Below are 19,815 nucleotides of genomic sequence, written 5' to 3'. Positions count from 1 at the left end.
GCAGCTCCGTCCCTGTGGCTTTGGAGGGTACAGCCTCCCTCCTGGCTGCTTTCACAGGTTGGCATTGTCTGTGGCTTTTCCAGGTACACAGTGTGAGCTGTCAGTGGATCTACCATTCTGGGGTCTGGAGGATGGTGGCCCTCTTCTCACAGCTCCACTAGGCAGTACCCCAATAGGGACTCTGTGTGGGGGCTCCGACCCCACATTTCCCTTCCACACTGCCCTAGCAGATGTTCTCCATGAGGGCCCCGCTCCTGCAGCAAAGTTTTGCCTGGGCATCCAGGCATTTCCATACGTCTTCTGAAATCTAGGTGGAGGTTCCCAAACCTCAATTCTTGACTTCTGTGCTCTCTCAGGCTCAACATCCCATGGAAACTGCCAAGGTTTGGGGTGTCCACCCTCTAAAGTCACAGCCTGAGCTGTACGTTGGCCCCTTTCAGCCATAGCTGGAGCTGCTGGGACACAGGGCACCAAGTCCCTAGGCTGCACACAGCACAGAGACTCAGGGCCCAGCCCATGAAACCACTTTTTCCTCCTGGGTCTTTGGACCTTTGATGGGAGGGGCTGCTGTGAAGGTCTCTGACATGACCTGGAGACATTTTCCCCGTGGTTTTGGAAATTGACATTAGGCTCCTTGCTACTTATGCAAATTTCTGCAACTGGCTTGAATTTCTCCCCAGAAAATGAATTTTCCTTTTCTATCACACAGGCTGCAAATTTTCCAAACTTTTATGTTCTGCTTCCCTTATAAAACTGAATGCCTTTAACAGCGCCCAAGTCACCTCTTGAATGCTTTGTTGCTTAGACATTTTTTTTCCACCAGATACCCTAAATCATCTCTTTCAAGTTCAAAGTTCCACAAATCTCTAGGGCAGGCACAAAATGCTACCAATCTCTTTGCTAAACACAAGAGTCACCTTTGCTCCAGTTCCCAACAAGTTCCTCATCTCCATCTGAGACCACCTCAGCATGGACCTTATTGTTCATATCACTATCAGCATTTTTGTCAAAGCCATTCAACAAGTCTCTAGGAAGTTCCAAACTTTCCCACATTTTCCTGTCTTCTTCTGAGACCTCCAAACTGTTCCAACAACTGCCTGTTACCCAGTTCCACAGTTCCAAAGTCACTTCCACATTTTCAGGTATTTTTTCAGCAATGCCCCACTCCACTGGTACCAATTTACTGTATTAGTCTGTTTTCATGCTGCTGATAGAGACATACCAAGGACTGGTAAGAAAAAGAGGTTTAGTTGGATTTACAGGTCCACATGGTTGGGGAGGCCTCAGAATCATGACTGGCAGTGGCAAGAGAAAATGAAGAAGAAACAAAAGCAGGAACCCCTTATAAACACATCAGATCTAGTGAGACTTATTCACTAACATGAGAATAGCATGGGAAAGACCAGCCCCCATGATTCAATTACTTCCCCCTGGATCCATCCCACAACACGTGGAAATTTTGGGAGATACATTTCAAGTTGAGATTTGGGTGGGGACACAGTCAAACCCTATCAATACTGTATAGCCAAGTCCCACCCTGAGTTATGTTGGGCTCTTGTGCATCAGATCATGGAGAGAGAATCATGCATTTCAGAAAAAAGGTGTGGCAGAAAAGTTGTTCAGAGTATCTGTACAGAAAATTACAAATTACAATTATCAAAAGCACCCTAAAAACAGAAAAGCACAAATCTTAAAAAATAAGTGTTATAAATTACATTTTACAGGTGAGAAAAATGAGGCTGTCTGGAGTTACACAGCTGTTACTCAAATATATTTATGTGTTGAGGATTTGAACAAAGGGTCTCTGATTCCAAATCTCCAAATTCTTGTGCGCTATGTTGTCTCTTTGTGAAGTGGTATTGGTATAGGAGTTAGAAGCAATCACTTAGGCAGATAGCAAGAGTGTGGGAGTTCTCAGTGAGGCTTTCTTTTTAATGAAAAGCAGCCCCAAATAATTTTCTAACAAAGAACAGCCTGTAGAGTCGACCTGCAGACATACATAAGCAAGCCAGGAGCTTGCACGAATGAATGCCACCAGGAACTAGAGACTAGACATCTTCAAGATGGTGGCTCCATCTTCCTTTCTGTGTCAGCCACTTGTACAGTAAGGAGCAGACAAGATGGTGCAGGCCAAAGAGAGAGTTCATTTGCATAGGGAGGGTTGACCAACCTTCCCCACACACTATGTAAACGTCACACTTGATCAAACCAATTGGTGGACCCTATGTAAATCAGACACCACCATCTCAAGTTGGACTATAAAATCCGGCGCATCCACGGCCAGCCAGTCTTTGCACTCTGACGACCCCTCTATAGACAGAGAGCTGTTTTTCTTTCTCTTTTCTTCTGCCTATTAAACCTCTGCTCCTAAATTCCTCGCGTGTGTCTGTGTTCTAAATTTTCCTGGTGCCAGACTATGAACCCCAGGTATATACTCCAGACAGCATAGCCGCTTCAGCATCTTAGGCTGCAGCATTCTGTGTTACTTCCATCTTTCAGAGATGCCACATGATCCAGAATTACCCTGCTACCAGTCTCAACATTTTCATTCAAATAACCATCATTTTATAAAATAAGGAAGAAACATTAGTGCTCCTGCAGTTAAACCCTCTCATTTTACTGATGAAAACAACAACAACAACAAACTGAATCTCTAAGAGGTAGAGTGATTTGTCCATGAAAATGAGCTAATTCATAGCAGAATCAGAACTGGAGCCTATTTCCTGATTTCTAGTTCAGGGCTTTTTCTATTGGTCCCAATATTTATCTGTCCAATTATAAGGATTACTTAGGAAAATTTTGTCACATAAGTTAATGTGATATATAAACCAAAAGAGAACTGCTGATGATTTCTGTTTGACAGATACTCACAGGAATATCTGCAGTTGAGACAAGATTTAGGAAAGACTGACAGGAACCACTGGACTCAGAACTTTATCTGTTTCTCATCCTTCATTCCACTAAAACAATAGTAAAAAAAAAATTTTGAATGCATAAATCCATGAGGGCAAATAAAACAAAAGAGGAAACAATAGTGGACTTGAGATTTTAATAAGAGTTTAGAAGAATGGAAAGCAGACAGCTGGAAGAACTGCAAAAATTTAGTACTTTGAGAATGGGATCCCCACGACAAGCACACTCTTTCATCAGAAAGCACCATATGATTCCGGAATAGAGGCGCCAGGGACCATAGAGCAATAGAGTAAGGGGTGAACTGAATCGAGACATTCGGTTAAAAGGCTCTAGGGGTAGTCAGGCCCCCAGCTCCCCACCTCTAATCTATGAAACCAGGTGAATGCCATCTCCCTAGCAGGGGATTGATGGGCTTATTTATACTCTGGGGAAATTTGACCAGAGATCTTTTTAACTCAGAGAACAGGCGGGTGTAAGGACCCAGGCTGAAAACAGAGGAATTAGTTAAAAGTCTGAATGTTGAAAAGTGAAATCCCAAGCTCACTTCCCTTGACAGCCTTCCAGAACACCTGTGAAAAGCTTCCACCTCACCAATTCTCTCAGGCAGAGGCAGATTGTTTTCTGGAAAAGCTGGGGAGTTTCAGGGAAAAGACTTACAGATACTAATATGTTGGGGTCCCTCAAGGAAGAATCAGCTTTCCATCAGACCTCTCAATGAAGTCTGCTGTTTGGCAAGTCCCATCTCTGCACCCAGAGTTTTAAATCTGTATTTAAATGCTTCACTTTTAAATAAGAACAGTCAAGTGGGAACAGGTTTTACTGGAAGTATGCCACATGGAAGACAGAAGAAAACAAATAGAAAAACAAATAACCTGACTTGCAAAACTTATATGGAAGACTAAGGACACATATCTCTATGAAAAGCTTCTACAAGCAAATATGCAAAGATAAAGTATTGTGTTTTGGAGCTCAGCCTTGTGGAAGAATCAAGTACATGATATGGATTGGCAATCTGTAGAACACACATGTGAAAATGGCCTGCAAATGAAAGAATGTTCAATTTTAATAGTGATTGGGAAATGTTATTGAAGACACTAAAAATGCTTCTTAAGGCTGAGATGGGAGGATTGTTTGAGTCCAGGGGTTCAAGATTGCAGTGAGCACTTAAACCCCTGCCACTGCACTCCATCCAGGGCAACAGAGTGAGACCCCATCTCTTACATCAAAAACAAAATAAACTTCTTAACTGATGCATTTAAAAAAGAGTTAGACAGGCAAAAATGTAGTAAGATCGATAATCTCCAGTATTGACAGGGGTGTGAGGAATTGCGATCCCAAATACACAAGGATATAAATATAAGGGTGCTCATGGATAACTAGCTTATTGTCATGGGGAAAATTTGGAAAAAAACTTAATATTCATTGATAGGGGAAATAAGGTAAATTAATTTTGTATAACATTATATAGCTGTTAAAATAATAAAAATGATATGTATGATTCATGGAGGAATGTCCACAATACATTACTGAATTAAAAAATTATGTAAAAAAACTGTATGTATAGCATTATGACTTTTTTTCAAAAGCAAAAACAATATTAAACTGTTTATATTTAAACACACACACATTGCACACAGAGAGAAAAATGACTGCGGAATTAAGCAACAGATTATTGATAGTAGGATGGGAATGGTGCTCATGGGAAAGGCATTTGCTTTTCATTTTGTCCTCAAGCATTTTTTAACTTATTTTTTACAAGCCTGTATTAATCATTTACTTTTAAACAATTCTTTTAAGTTTAATCCATATGAACAACTATCAAATAGTGTTAGTGTAGAGGTTAGAACAGTGCCTAGCTCAAAATAGCAATCAATAGTTACTATCTGAACAAATGATTTCTAAAAATCACTACTGCTTGTGAATAATTCAAACTTCTGCTCAAAAAGCCATTGTTTTTGAACTTTTTACTAAGACATTTTCTTATGAAAATTGCAAGCTTAATCTGGTTTTCTTGTGGCTTGTAAAAGCAATTTAATTCAGAGTTTGGTCATACACAATTATCTGTGTTAGCAGTATCTTTAAAACCAAGAGACTAATAGGAGTGTGATAGCAAAAAAGCTTTAATTATTGCAGAACCAGTGGCAGGAGAAGGAAACTGTCAGTTTTCACACCTCAGTGAAGGCTGTGCAAGGGTCTTGCAGGTTCAGATGTACGTGGTCAAGTGATAAATGGCAGGCTCTGGTTTCAGTTGTGGTCTGAGTTCAGCATGGGGGCAGGAAACAAACAGTGCCTTTAGCACTTGTCTGACACCATCCCTGGCAGGAAACAACCCCAGAAGGAGCTATGCACAGTCAATGATTTTCCTTTTCATCGCTGTCTATCCTACAGCAGCTGGAGTAGCTGCTCTAGGAGGTTGTAATTGATAGCTTTGATTTACCGAAGAAAAATAACTCTGAGCAGTTATCTAGTCCAGGGACAAGCCCTTCTGAATGTGAAAACGGTGCCCTCTCAGTAACAAGAGACTGTTACATAGATCTTTAAATTGTCATTTCTGCTGTGAACCAACCTCGACCAAGTATGGGCTTCCCTCTGTGTATTCCTGTCCCTGATTTAGTCCCAGAACACTTTGGAAACTTACCAGGTCTGCATATCAGCTTAATATTGCCCACCACATGCACTCTCTTTCTTTGCCACCCTTACGGACTGTGATTCCATTTGTGTTGTATGATTTTGCAGTTGTGATTTGTTGTTTTGTATTGCTTTCAAGTTGTGTCAAGCATGCACATGTAGTTTCCCACCTTAGAGACAATTTGTCAGAGGAAAGAAAGAAACTATTAATGACAAGCAAAATATTTCCTTTCCAAAACTCTTTTCACTGAATAACTCTGCCACTTCTCAGGAGTGTGAGTTTTGTTTTCGTTTGTGTTTGTGATGTAGAGAAAATATATTTGAAGACAAAGGCAAAGGAACTTGCTACAACCTTCAGGTTTTTGAAAATCACGTAATGTACATTAAATTTCTTAACATTTTGCATTCTTTCCTATTATCTGTGTCTTTATTTGAATAAAAAATTAATAATTAAAATTATTTAATGTAGAACTAAATAAGTCCTCCAGGAAGAGGGAGATTTCTCTTTTGTGGCTTCTGATTTTATGCCCAGGCAGTATTGAGATAGCCAGGTGGGAGGGGGTCCTCAGAGAAACTCCAGGCAGCCTGTCCACTGAGGTGGAGCCTTGGGAAGTTTATGATGTTTGTAGCAGGGAGGAGTCTGGCTCTTTCTCCTCCTGTGTGGAACCTGGGATTCTAACAATGGGCATGAAGTGCTCTAGAAGGGACTCTGACCTAGCAAGAGTCCCTGTTTCCCCCCTTTTCTTCCTCTTCACCCAATAAAACCCTGTCTCACTCACCATTCAAATTGTCTGCGAGCCTGAATTTTCATGGCCGTGGGACAAAGAACCCCATCTTTAGCTGAATTAAGGAAAAGTCCTGCAATAGTGTGGTGTAGGATGTGCACAATCCTGGAGATCTGGAGAAGCCAACAACATCCCTAATAGGAAAGCACTAACATGTTCATTTTAGTAACAAACAGAACCCCAGGAGTATTTCTCAAGTTCATGGACTAACACCTAACTCCAGATACAGTCATTTCCATAAGACCATGCTATAGAAATTCTCTTCTATTAATTTTATCTCTTCTCTTTCATCTCACTTAGCTTTACACTAAATAGTGTTTTTTTTTACATTAAGTATAACATGCATTTAAAAATTATTAAATGATAAGTTCTCTGATAACTTGTTTAATTTTTAGGAGCAGAAATAGGGTTGGGGTAAAGAGAAGGCTTCATCAAAATACCTATACAAAATTTTAGGAAGTGTGTAGTTACAGACACCATAGTGGCTGCATTCTTTCTCATGGACATTTTTGGCAGAGTGACTGAGTGGCAAATCACCAGATCCAAGTTCTAACTTGTGATGCCACCAAATAATTTCCTGTGCGTGGGGGAGTCATAAACTCTCTTATACCTTTCTATCACGCATATTATTGAGGAAATGAGGGCTGAAATCGGTGATCTTTGAGGTCTCCACACTGTTGTTTTACTCCAGTGGAAGATTCAACTGAGGATGGAGAAAATTCGCACCCCCTAGTCTGGCCTTTTCATAATGTTGCTTGGGCTGATTCAAGGGACAGTGCACTTTTTTTCAGTTAATGTTTTTACTTCACAGTAACACCATGATATATGTTCCATATTTTATTTTCTTCTTTCAGTTTGTCTTGATGTCTACTGCCCTACTATAACTGTTTAAATAGAGAACAAGATTAGTTCATCTTTCATGAAGCTTCCAAATGCTGGCAGGCCCATGTCCACTCTTTGGCTCCAGCTTCCTTTGATTGTCAGCTGCTCTGGCCATGAAACAATCTTCATTCCCAGCTGCAGCAAGAGATGCAGTAGAGTGCTGGCCTGGCTCAGATGCAACCTACAGTGTTATTTTTATAATCTGAAAGTTCTAGGCAAAGAAAGCAACTCTTCTTCCATCAGCTACTAGCTACCCCCTACTGTCCAAGAACCTATGGTTCTTCAATGACTCAGAAGGCAGCAAAGTCTAATCTCTTGACCTTGCTATTCAGCTTCCTTCACTGTAGGGAAGGTGATTACAAAGGATCAACCATTTAATTAGCTTCTGGGGCCTACAGTTTGCAGTTTTACATTTCTCTTTCTCCTCATTGAATATTTTATTTAGTACTCTTTGGGAGAGCAAACACTGAGCCACTGCCAGCATTTCCTGGTGAATGATACAGAATTGTCTTTCAAGACTTACTTATTTATTTTACAAGAAGGAAGTAAAAACTAATTGAAGTTTATCTGTTTTTACAAATGGAGAAAATTTCTAGGAAGCATTATTAAGCTATCCAATTCTATGTATTTTAGGTTTGGGTGCAAACTATTGAATTGTAATAATTAATTAGGCTCAGGAACAGTGATCTTTGGTCATGCTTTCTAAATCCTTTAGCTAAACTCTGTTAATCAATATTCACTTAAAAGTGTGGTGTGCGCCTCAACCCCATCCTTTCCCTTTCCCTAGCAATGTCCAATTATTTCAGGTGGAGGCAACTTTGTTTTTCTAAATATCTTTAATATAAGTTTACTTATAAATTCATCAAATATTTATTTTGATGGCAAGATATTTTAACATGTTACCAAAAAAGATCAATCATATATAAATAAGAATATGAAAAGATGTTTAACATGACTAGTCTTTAGGGAAATGCAAACTAAAACCATAATAAGGTACTACTGGATACCTATTAGAATAACTTTAAAAAATGACAATTTCAAGTACACGAAAGGATGCAGAGTAACTTAAACTCTAATACATTGCTTTTGGAAAACAGTTTCCAGTATGTTATTAACTTAATCATTTCTTATAATATGACCCAGTGCCAAATACAGTTAGGTGTTTGCCCAAATGAAATACAAATTATGTTGGCACAAACATATGGATGATTTATTTTCCATCAAACGAGAAACAAGTCTGATATCTTTCAACTGGGGCCTCAATAAATGCTGGTATATTTGTACCACGGAATACTACTAAGGAAAAAACAGAAATGTACCGCAGTACTGATACAACCACAGTAAGGATGAACTTCAAACATACTATGATAAATGAAAGAAGTCAGACTTGAAAGGTTACATACTGTGTGTATGTGGTTACCAGGGGCTGGAGTTGTGAGATTGACTACTAAAGGGCAACATGAAGAAATTTAGGGAGTGATGGAATTGTTCTATATCTTGATTGTGGTAGTGATTACATTATGATACACAATGTTCAAAATTCACATACAAGGTGAAATGTTTTGTATGTAAATGACTCCTTAACAATAAAAACAAAAATAATTGAATAACTGCTATGTGCTGTTGTTCCAGAAGTGAAAAGACAGTCCAGGTTCTTGCTTCCTATGATCTTATATTCTTGTTCTGTGTTCACCCTTATGTGTCCAACGTCAGCACTAAAGTCCATGTTCTTTTTGTCTCTTGCCTGCTCTAACCTTCTATATTTATCACCTTGTCTCCCAACTCTCCTCTTCTCCAATCCATATTCAATAATGCTACCAAATGAATCTTTTTATGATGTCAATTTGATTATGCATCTTCCGTGTGGCAGTGGATAGTTTCTATGATTTGTAGCCTTTTAGCTTCTTTAGAATACCTTTTCTAGGCTTGAAATTTCTCACATCATGGGTTCCTACATAGAAGCTAGAAATTCACTTTCCAGTCTCCCTTGCAGCTATGGTGCTGGCATATGACCTGGGCCAATCAGAAGAATATGAGCATGACTTTGATTTGGAGAAAAGCAGTGGGAGGAAGGAGGTGCTGTGTGAAATTCATTTCTGTTGAGGGTGACAGGAATGGCTTTCTTAGAGCACTGGTGGAGGTTTTGCTGACTAGTGCCCAGGGTCTTGATGTGACTGCAAGAGGGGGTATGTGCTCAGCGGTCTTTGCTGGAGCCTCTAAGTCTGGACTCACAGTCTCTCCCAGAGTGTCTCTGAACTACTTAATATTCTTTAATAAATTCTTCTTTTTCTCCTTAAGCTAGAGTGGTTACTGTTTTTCATTTACTTTGCCTCGGAATCTCAATGGATACACCTGTGTATAAGCCTTCACAGACTTCCCATCACCTTAGGAAAAAAATCAGTACACTTAACTATGGCATCTAAGGCCTTCAACACAGGGTTCATACATACTTTCCAGTTTAAACTGTTCTCAATGTGCTCTATGCTTTAGTCACCCTAAACTTGCTGTTTGTCCAACAATTCATTCTCATGTATACCTTCATGACTTCGCAGATTATGTTGCCTTTGTTTAGTATAATTTTTCCTCTTTTCTCATCACTTTGTAACCCTCTCTTCATGTTGTCCTTATTTATTCTTCAATTCCATTCAAAATATATCTCAAATACCACGAGCTCAAATGCCCTTTGTGAAGCCTTCCTTGATAGCCTTACCATGGTCCCAGTGCCCAAGGGCTGTTTACTTCCTCCTGTATCTGAGAACTTCTCGTATTGTATTATGATGTTTTATTTATTTAGTCATTCATTCAATAATAATTATCGAGCAAATACCACGTGCCAGGCACAGAGCTAAAATCTGAATGGTATGTAGGAGTTAATTAGGTAAAAATGGAGTAGAGTGTGTTCCCACAGAGATCAGCATGGAAAGCAGGCAGGCAGCTCATGAAGAATGTGAACCTCCAAGTGAGGGCAGGTGTAGTGGCTAGGGCTGGGGAGCAGGTATGCTCCCTTCAGTCTTCGGCAAGTCCTTTGAGGCACAAGCCCAGTTTTACTCATCTTTGTGCCTCTAGTGAAGCCAAATCAGGCATGGAGTTGACATGCAGTGAAGGGTTGTTGAATTAATAAATACATCACCAGATCATGTCTCTCCCTAAAACTGTTATCACACAGCTTGGACCAGAGGAGATAATTTAGGCTTAATTTCCTGTGCATCAAATCTTTGTCAGGACATAAGAAATATCTTTAATTAGGAAGCAAAGTCTCCCACTTCCTCACACTAATAATCCAGTGTTGCATTGATGTAATAGTGGCAGATCAACTTCAAAAGTGTTTTCTTGGATAATTGTTTGGGTGTCATCGGTTTACTTATCTTTAAAAGCCGATTAACACAGCTAATATCTCCAATCTGCTTTTTCATGTGATTCTGTCATCATAGCAACCTCACAAATCAACTCTCTGATGTGTCTGAACATTATAGCTTGGGCAAAAAGAGGCAAAATAATTTTCTGATCATTACACAGAAAATCAGTGTCATAATATGAGCCATTTCTTCCCAGACCTTTCTTTCATGGCCAAGGGTCATCTTTTAATAAAAGTGGTATTAAATGAGGCAAGAGCTGCATGTTTATATCAATCTGTGTGCAGTAGTGTCAATACCTTCTTTAGCCCTATATCCATAGGATACAGAACATCAGCTTCCTGGCGAGTGTGAAACTGGAGGCACCAAGCTTCAATGACATCCACAGGGCTTGGAATTTAAATGCATGTCATTGCTGCTTTGGATAGTTTTGAAACCCTCTCCTACCATCAGACAGCAATATCTTTCCTTTGATTTGGTACCAAAGTTAAGCTGAATTTTAATCACCTCCTTAATGCTTAACTTCACAGAGAAACAGACTAAGTATTAGGGATATCTTTCTGATGTTTTCAATGAACCAGAGGCACAGACTTTGCTGTCATCTTCAGCCAAGGACAAATTGTAATTGGCAAGGCTGGCAAATTGCTTCTTCTTATTGGAAACTGCCATTGGCACATTAGATTGAAAATAAGATCCTTCCTGTATGGATGTGATGTGGTTCTTCACCATGCAGTTGTAAGTGAAAAGTTGTTTTTCTAAACTAATGTTTATAGAGGTAATTCAGTTTGTGATACTAAGGGATATAAATTTGGGATATTACTGAGAATGATACAGCTTTCATTTTTTACTTGAACTCCTGCAGTTGCCCTTTTTTCTTCCTCCTTAAAGGCGTGATGGTACATCCGTCTTGTTAGGAACATCCTAACAAGGGGATAAAAATGAGCAGTCTTCCTTAAGAGGAAAGTAAGAATTGAAAGGAGGAATATGCTACCATCACAAACATTGCCCTCAGATGACAGACATGGGACTTCATATTGACACCGTTAATAATGATGGGGCCCTGTGGCTGGCTGCTACACAGCTCTCAACTAGACTTACTTTGATGTGTCCCTGAGGCTCATTTTTTAATGTTAAAAGTGGTTGACTCTGTGCTCTGTTTTAGTAGAGACTCAGGGCAATGGTAGTCTCTTTCTTAGCCCGAATACAAGGCACCCAGACTATTTTTTAATTAATAAGCAAGGTATCAACAAGTTTCTGAAACAGAATATAAAATGTTCTTCAGATGCAACCAGTATTGTACTCACTCCTAGCCAAATAAATAAATAAATAAATAAATAAATAAATGGCTAACTTTAATAAGACAGAGATGGTAAAACCTGCAAATCTATTTTTTATAGTCCTATTGATCGTTTCAGAGCTTCTTACTGTCTTTTACATCTGTACCAGAGATAAGTTTTATAAACAGCCATTGTGATACAGCAGAAACAGTAAAATTTGGAAGCAGATGGCTGTGCAAATCAGGCTCTACTGAGATGAGACAAAATTGTGTGGCTAATGGACTTTTGCCATGGCACTTGGTGTTCATCAAAATCTAAGGATAATTTTGTCCTCAAAGGAAATATGAAGAGTTAAAGTCAGCATTCAGATGTCTTAATAGTGCCACACTCTAAGATCTTGGGTTCCAGTTTCTTTAACTATGTCCTCCTAATCAGTGGGCTTTGAAGTCAGCATGCTGGACTTTCCATCAGGGCCTCACCACTTACTGCTATGTAGCTTTTGGCAAGTTATTTGACCTCAATTGCTTTATCTCTAAAATGGGGATAATAGCTGTATGGTATGGTTTGGCTCTATGTCCCCACCCAAATGTCATCTTGTAGCTCCCATAATTCCCACATGTTGTGTGGGGGACCCAGTGAGGGATGACTGAATTATGTGGGCGGGTCTTTCCTATACTGTTCTTGTGATAGTGAATGGGTCTCACGAGATCTGATAGTTTTTTTTTTTTTTTTGAGGCGGAGTCTCGCTCTGTCGCCCAGGCTGGAGTGCAGTGGCCGGATCTCAGCTCACTGCAAGCTCCGCCTCCCGGGTTTACGCCATTCTCCTGCCTCAGCCTCCCCAGTAGCTGGGACTACAGGCGCCCGCCATCTCGCCCGGCTAGTTTTTGTATTTTTAGTAGAGACGGGGTTTCACCGTGTTAGCCAGGATGGTCTCGATCTCCTGACCTCGTGATCCGCCCGTCTCGGCCTCCCAAAGTGCTGGGATTACAGGCTTGAGCCACCGCGCCCGGCCGAGATCTGATAGTTTTAAAAAACAGGAGTTGCCCTGCACAAGCTCTCTCTTTGCCTGCAGCCATCCATGTAAGACGCGACTTGCTCCTCCTTGCCCTCCACCATGATTGTGAGGCCTCCCCAGCCATGTGGAACTGTAAGTCCGATTAAACCTCTTTCTTTTGTAAATTGCCCAGTTTTGAGTATGTCTTTATCAGCAGCATGAAAATGGGCTAATACACAGTATCTACCTCATTTTTGTGAGGATTAAATAATACCTGCTAAACACTTAACACACAGTGCCTAACTTATGATAAGGACTGAATAATAGTGACCATTTTCTTGATCTTGTAACATCTGTACAAGTAAAAAATTCATGTCTCTAAACTCCAGTCCTATAACTAGGATTTGGTTTAACTGTCAGTCTTCCTAATGTCCAGAGCTACCTACCTGATGTTCCTGAAGTGTTTTGGCATATCAGGTGGTAAGTGGACTCACTGCCTGTCACTGTAATTGAATGGTATCTATAGGCCAAGGGAGGTTGGAAAAGCACTCAGGAATTAACTCACTGTGAGACAAATGCTTTGTGTGTGTATGTGTATGGGGAGGAAGGGAGTGGGGAATTAAATTCCTGAAAGATGTGAAATTGCATGGTTAATAACTTTGGGCATCTTTGTGGTCAGGTATTGATTATTTTAGTCAAAGGCAAGGCATTATTGAAAGAATCATCTAAAGTATGAAATTATTAGTCTTTGAGGGGATATGCAGAGATACTAATACCAATCCAATAAGTACAGAAAGGGTTGAAGCTTGATCTGTGCGATCTGCTCATGAATTACACAAGCATTTACTTTAGATATCAGCCTGAATGGAGCACTGTAATTATTTGCTAACATGGCTGATTAATGATGAGCTCCCTGAGAGAAGGAACATAGCTTATTTGATTTTGAATTTCTGGTGTTGGCCTAGTACCCGGCATATAGTAGGTGCTCAGCAAATGTTGGCCAAATAAATGAATGAATAAATGAAACCTGAGAGAAAAGATTCTTTATAAATCAGATGGGGGCTGCATGGTGTCAAGTTTTGTTTTATTCTTGGGTGAACTCATCCTCCCATCCCCACCCTTGAGGAATCAAGATCAAAGTAAGGCTTTCTGTCTTTGATGTTTCTATTCTCTTGAGAAACTATCAACTTTCATTTTTCTGAGCAGAGATAATCTTCTGATTTGGAAGTAAGTCATATAACAAACCTGGAAATGGAATAAATTTACACAAAAGACTGGAATATCATTATATCATTGTTAGTTATACCCTATCCAGTATTGTGGGTGAGATTGTGTTTCATCTGGTGGTGATTAATCCACTGAATCAAAGATTGGAATACTTGCCACAAGTGGTGTGACTGGATCCCTCTGTCATTATTATTATTTTTTTTTTTTGAGACGAAGTCTCGCTCTGTCGCCCAGGCTGGAGTGCAGTGGCCAATCTCAGCTCACTGCAAGCTCCGCCTCCTGGGTTTACTCCATTCTCCTGCCTCAACCTCCCAAGTAGCTGAGACTACAGGCGCCCGCCACCTCACCCGGCTAGTTTTTTGTATTTTTTAGTAGAGATGGGGTTTCACCGTGTTAGCCAGGATGGTCTTGATCTCCTGACCTCGTGATCCGCCCGTCTCGGCCTCCCCCCTCTGTCATTCTTTAGAGTCATCAACTCATTTTTAAGTAAATAATTATTCTTAGCGTGGATGTGTAAGATTAAGTGAGTATATGGAAGTGTCTGAATTTCAGAATTAATGGGACAGAATTTCTTCAGGAAAGAAATTACAAGCAGGATGCCAACACTTGCGAGCAACAGTTAAAGAAGTAGAAGCTCTTTTTGCTATTGATGAGGTGATTCTGGATAGTGAATCAGTGGTTCTTCCATGTTGCATTGTCGAGGAGACAGTTATAGACATATTTTTCTACATAAACATCATAAATTGCCTGAATCTTTCTTATTAATGTTGAAACATTTATGCTAATGAACCAATCTGAAATTGCACAGAACTTTTTCACTCTCAGAAACTTTCCATGTCTTCTAGAAATGTATGTACTTTAGGAACTCTGTGCTAGGTCTGAGATCGTAATGAGAGCCACTTCCAATAGAGTGTGCTGACATAGATAGCAGAGGTATAATTAGGATTTGCAAATGCATAATTGTACAAAAATTCATGGACAATGAGCTGGAAAATTTTCCATGTATTTCTCCTTGTGAGTTCATGTAGCTTTCTTTGTTATTTTTAAGATTAAGTTAAAAATTAATGACAACCTTAACTTATTGGAACTGGTCCAATAATTCAGAGATCAAGAGCAAGGGATATATTAAAAGAATTATCATCACATTCAAAACCTGTACTTTTCTACATCTCTTCTTTGTGGTAATGAAAAGTTATAATCCTGAAACCCTGTTGGAGAGGCGAAGTCCTTTCTGGATAAACCTGTGCTTCACAATTTGAACTGTTCTCTCATCTGCAAAATGAGAGAGCTGGACTAGATGATTCGCTAATATCCTTAGGTCTAACATCCTAAGGATGCAGGATTTTATATCCCATGAAGTTTCATTTCTGGGAATATCCAAAGAACAGATACTCACAACAAGAAAAACATGCATTGGCGTGATGGTGATATATTCACCTTCATGGGACCAAGAAGTCTTTAATTAAAGGATCGATCAATTTATAATAAGACAATATTCTTCCATTAGCTAAGTCCTTTTTGTTGCCTCTGGTATTCCTGATAGTATATTGGCAATTGTGCTGGGCAAGTGATGCTGACACAGTCAATGTTTCCTTCGAACATGTCAAAGGAAAGTGCCTTGAAATCCTTCTCTCTTTTTCCACCCTCAAGCTCCTGCCATCTCTATTCCCACTATGTGGTTTCCTGATTGACTTTTCCAGAAACCAGAGCCTCCCATTCCAGCATTATAGATCTATTCTTTACCATGAGTATATTGTAATTTATATAGTTCAAGTCCATTCATTTTAAATCACAAAGTCATAAAACCCAAAGGTTGGAGGTTAATAAAGAGATCATCTATAGTAATACCTTAATTATTTGAGTGTTCCTGTTTAATCATGGCATGTGGATCAGGGATCCAGATGCAGATGCCTTCCCAGCTGAACTAGCAAATACTCTATCTCCAGCTCTCTCTTTGGACTGGGCCTATGCAGCCAACCAGAGAATAGGCCTAGATATTGTGTAGATAGGTGAATCTCTCCCACAGAGTAAGAGGGGACTACAGCTCTTGGGGATCCATCTTGTATCCTTCTTTCCGAGAAGGATTCGAAAATGGACTAGAACAGGAAGAAGGAAGTCTACTGAGTAATAACCTGAGAACTTCAGTTAAGCCTTGGGAAGAAGGTAGACTTTAGCTACACAGAAATCTGCATGAAAAATTATCCAAAATGGCTCTCCTGTACAAATAAGCCATTCAGTTGTTTAATAAGACATTTTAGATAAGAAGATAATGGACAAAATATAGATATTACTGCCCCATGGTACTGATTTTACTTAAAATGACACAGTCTAAAAATTTAGTGACTGTATCCTATGAAGAGGAAATATAAACCCCGAGTATCTCTTTAGAAGATAGAAATAAAGCACACTATTTTCAGTTGTAGACTCTTGGTTATGATTTCCTGAGTAGTAGATAAGATATAGCCAGAAAGTGTTGGCAAGCTTTCCTAAGTGAGGCAATATGTACATATAGTTTTAATGTGTTTGAACATAAACACAAGTGTACAGAAGATGGAAAAAGAAAATAGAGCAGGCACCACTTCTAGCCATGTTTTCCTTTCCTTGCTGCAAAGAAAAATAATGTTATTTTATAAAATAAAACAGAATCTAATTATATATATGATTTTTTATAAAGTGGTAAAATGCAATATTTATAATGATGAAGATATACATGTCAAAGTGTAGTCAAACATAACAGCCATTAAATGCCTGGCTGGAGAAAGGTCATTAATTACACAGGACATTAGATGCAGTTGAATTGAGAAGGATTATTGGCCAAGTAAACAAAATTTTTTTGAGACTAGATTCATGTTATTATACCTGTGAATAGAATCAGGGTGTACATTTTCAGCCACATTCAGATTTTAGGCACCACCAGGCTCAGGCTTTCCCTCCTGGGCCCGTGATCACTGGCTTTGTCTTTTTAGAGGGACATTCTCATGGTCACTGAGACTTTTGGGAGTGTGAACTGTCAAAATGGTTACTGATGCTTAAAAACAAAGAGCTCCCAGAGGCTTGTTAAGTAGGAGAGTTGATAGCGTAGGAACAAGAAAAATGAAAAAGCAAGGGTAGATAGAGGGCAGGAAGGGCCCCAATTTTTTATCTTGGGCTCTAGGGCAGGACTTCCCTTTCTTGGAAATGATTGGCAAGAACAAAGCAATCTTCCAATCTTAGGAGCTCTAGAAAAATGATAGGCTGAGTGAGTACTAGCAGGCTAAGAGTAATAATATTATTAACTAGGCCGGGCGTGGTGGCTCAAGCCTGTAATCCCAGCACTTTGGGAGGCCGAGACGGGCGGATCACGAGGTCAGGAGATCGAGACCATCCTGGCTAACACAGTGAAACCCCGTCTCTACTAAAAATACAAAAACTAGCCGGGCGAGGTGGCGGGCGCCTGTAGTCCCAGCTACTGGGGAGGCTGAGGCAGGAGAATGGCGTAAACCCGGGAGGCGGAGCTTGCAGTGAGCTGAGATCCGGCCACTGCACTCCAGTCCGGGCGACAAAGCGAGACTCCGCCTCAAAAAAAAAAAAAAATAATAATAATATTATTAACTAAAATGTATTGCATGCTTATTCTATGCTAAGCCCTGTATGCATATCTCATCTAATCTTCACAAGGATGTGATAAAGTAAATATTAGTATTTTGCCTATTTTACATATCAGGCCTTGAGAGTTTAGGTGACTTGCTCAAGGTTGAGCAGTTAGGAAGTGAACTTTGGGTGACTCACCATCTCCATTTGCTTGTGACTGAGGAATTTCATGGGATCCTGGACTTTTTGGTGCTGAAACCAGGAAAATCCTAGGCAAACCAGGATGATTGGTCACCCTAAAAGTGATGGTATTGGGACTCAAACTCAGAGCCAGAGATATTAATCCTCATGCTAGTTGTTGGCTTCCCAAGGCAGGGATTCAAGTTCAGCACAACAAAGCAATGGGTCTAAATGACAAGAGCCTGGGACAGCGAGGGGATTGTCTAAGGTTCAACTACCATGTTGCCCAGAACAACCAGCAGTAAGCTTAATATTAAATCACCTTCTAAATAAGAGAAGAATGGCCCCAGAGCTTCAGAAGGCAAAGGGCTGAATTTGTAGGTCTGGTCAAGAAACTATGGTTATAGAGGAGGCTCCTGAGAGCAGAAATTCCTGCCTTTGTGATTTCCAATCAGAAACATCTGAAGCAACAGTAATATTAACGCTTATGATTTACACCAAACATTACTTTGAAACTTATACAATACTAGATAACAACAATAATAGATGACGATAAAAACCAATAGATATTGAAATGCCCTTTTGCAGAGTTCTATATCCTGGGAGTTGCTCTGGCAGGTGGCCCTACTGTGCTCAAAAACCCAGGAGACAGGAGCTGCTGGGTTGATGCTTATTAGGTCCAGTGTGACGGTCCAGCAACCTTAGTTGCTGTAGAATAGAGCCTGGACAGGAGACAGTCCCAGAGTTTGTTTTATATCCATTCATGAACTCTTTTTACTGCTTTGTTTATTTGAGGCCTTGAGGCAGTATGGCAGAAATTGCACAGGATTTGGGTTCAGATAGTTTTGTCTTTGAATATTTATTCTGGCTGCATGCCTTGGGAAATTGACTTAACACTCATTAACCTTATTTTATCATTTGTAAAATGGGGATTAAAATCAATAGAGATATCTCAGTCCATCTGGGCACCTGTAACAGAATACTATAGACTGGGTGGTTTATAAACAAGAAAAAATTATTTCTCACAGTTCTGGAGTCTGGGAAGTCCAAGATCGAGGTGCATGAAGATTCGGTGTCTGGAGAGGGCATGCTTCCCCATAAATGGTGCCTTCTAGCTGTGTCCTCACAAGGTAGAAGGTAGAAGGGGCAAACAAGGTCCCCCGTGCCTTTTTGTTAGGGATGCTAATTCCATTCATAAGGGCTCTGCCCCATGACTTAATCTCCTCCCAAAGGCCCCACCTCTTGAAAACATCACGATGGGCTTAGGATTTCAATATACGAATTTTGGGGGAACATAAGCATTCATACCATAGCACAGAGTTATTTTAAAGACTAGAAATAATGTATGGTAAGTGCCTAGCATATACGAGGCACCCAAAAAATAGGGGCTGTTACCTTACTATAGGCCCCAGACACAGAATTCAAAATGGAGACTTCAAATCCTCATTTCTTAAAATTAAAACTATTTCCCAGCATTGAATTTATCATTTTAGCTTGAGGCTGACACCTTGTGGAATTCTCTGATAATTATGAACTTATTTCATGGTCTGTGTACAATAATAAATCCTTTCTGGAAGCTGAAACAACAATGTAGATTTAAGTAAATATACTGGCTATTTAAATCAGAGAAAACAGGCAAAGCCTAAGCAGAGTAACTTATTTTTTTGAAACCATTTTGGGAGATTAATTTTAGGCTTTAATTTAATTTTATTATTATTACTTTTTTTTTTTTGCTCTTTTCCCAGGAAGAATATTATTTCAGAATTTTAAGTCTCCCCCTCCCCTTGCCTAAATTACCTACCTCTTAAATTTTATTCAAAGCCTGGATTAAGTCTTTCTTTTCCATTTGCTCCTTGACCAGCTGTGCATGCAATGCCTGCCCATCTGAGGACTCCCATATCACAGGCAAGAGTAGAGACATACTTTGTGGAGTACAATACAAAATGAAAACATGGGACCCTTTGCTTAAAAATCATTAAGAATTTCAAGATGGCAGCAGCAGAGCA

General features: G+C 39.7%; 1 long non-coding RNA gene across 1 annotated transcript in view; it reads right to left on the bottom strand.

Annotated features, from left to right (window-relative positions):
- Window positions 1-5,018: 5,018 nt before the first annotated feature.
- Window positions 5,019-19,815, bottom strand: part of LOC117083757 — a 42,226-nt gene continuing 27,429 nt past the window's right edge. The window contains exons 2-3 of the long non-coding RNA XR_004437204.1: window positions 5,552-5,711; window positions 5,019-5,228 (exon numbers count right to left, since the gene is read on the bottom strand). This is a non-coding gene — a long non-coding RNA (uncharacterized LOC117083757). The remainder of the gene's footprint in view (window positions 5,229-5,551; window positions 5,712-19,815) is intronic.

This window comes from Trachypithecus francoisi, unplaced genomic scaffold, assembly GCF_009764315.1.
Source record: "Trachypithecus francoisi isolate TF-2019V2 unplaced genomic scaffold, Tfra_2.0 Lachesis_group0, whole genome shotgun sequence".
NCBI classification, from domain to species: domain Eukaryota; kingdom Metazoa; phylum Chordata; class Mammalia; order Primates; family Cercopithecidae; genus Trachypithecus; species Trachypithecus francoisi.
Note: the sequence above shows the minus strand (reverse complement) of the source record. Positions and strands in the feature narration are given on the sequence as shown.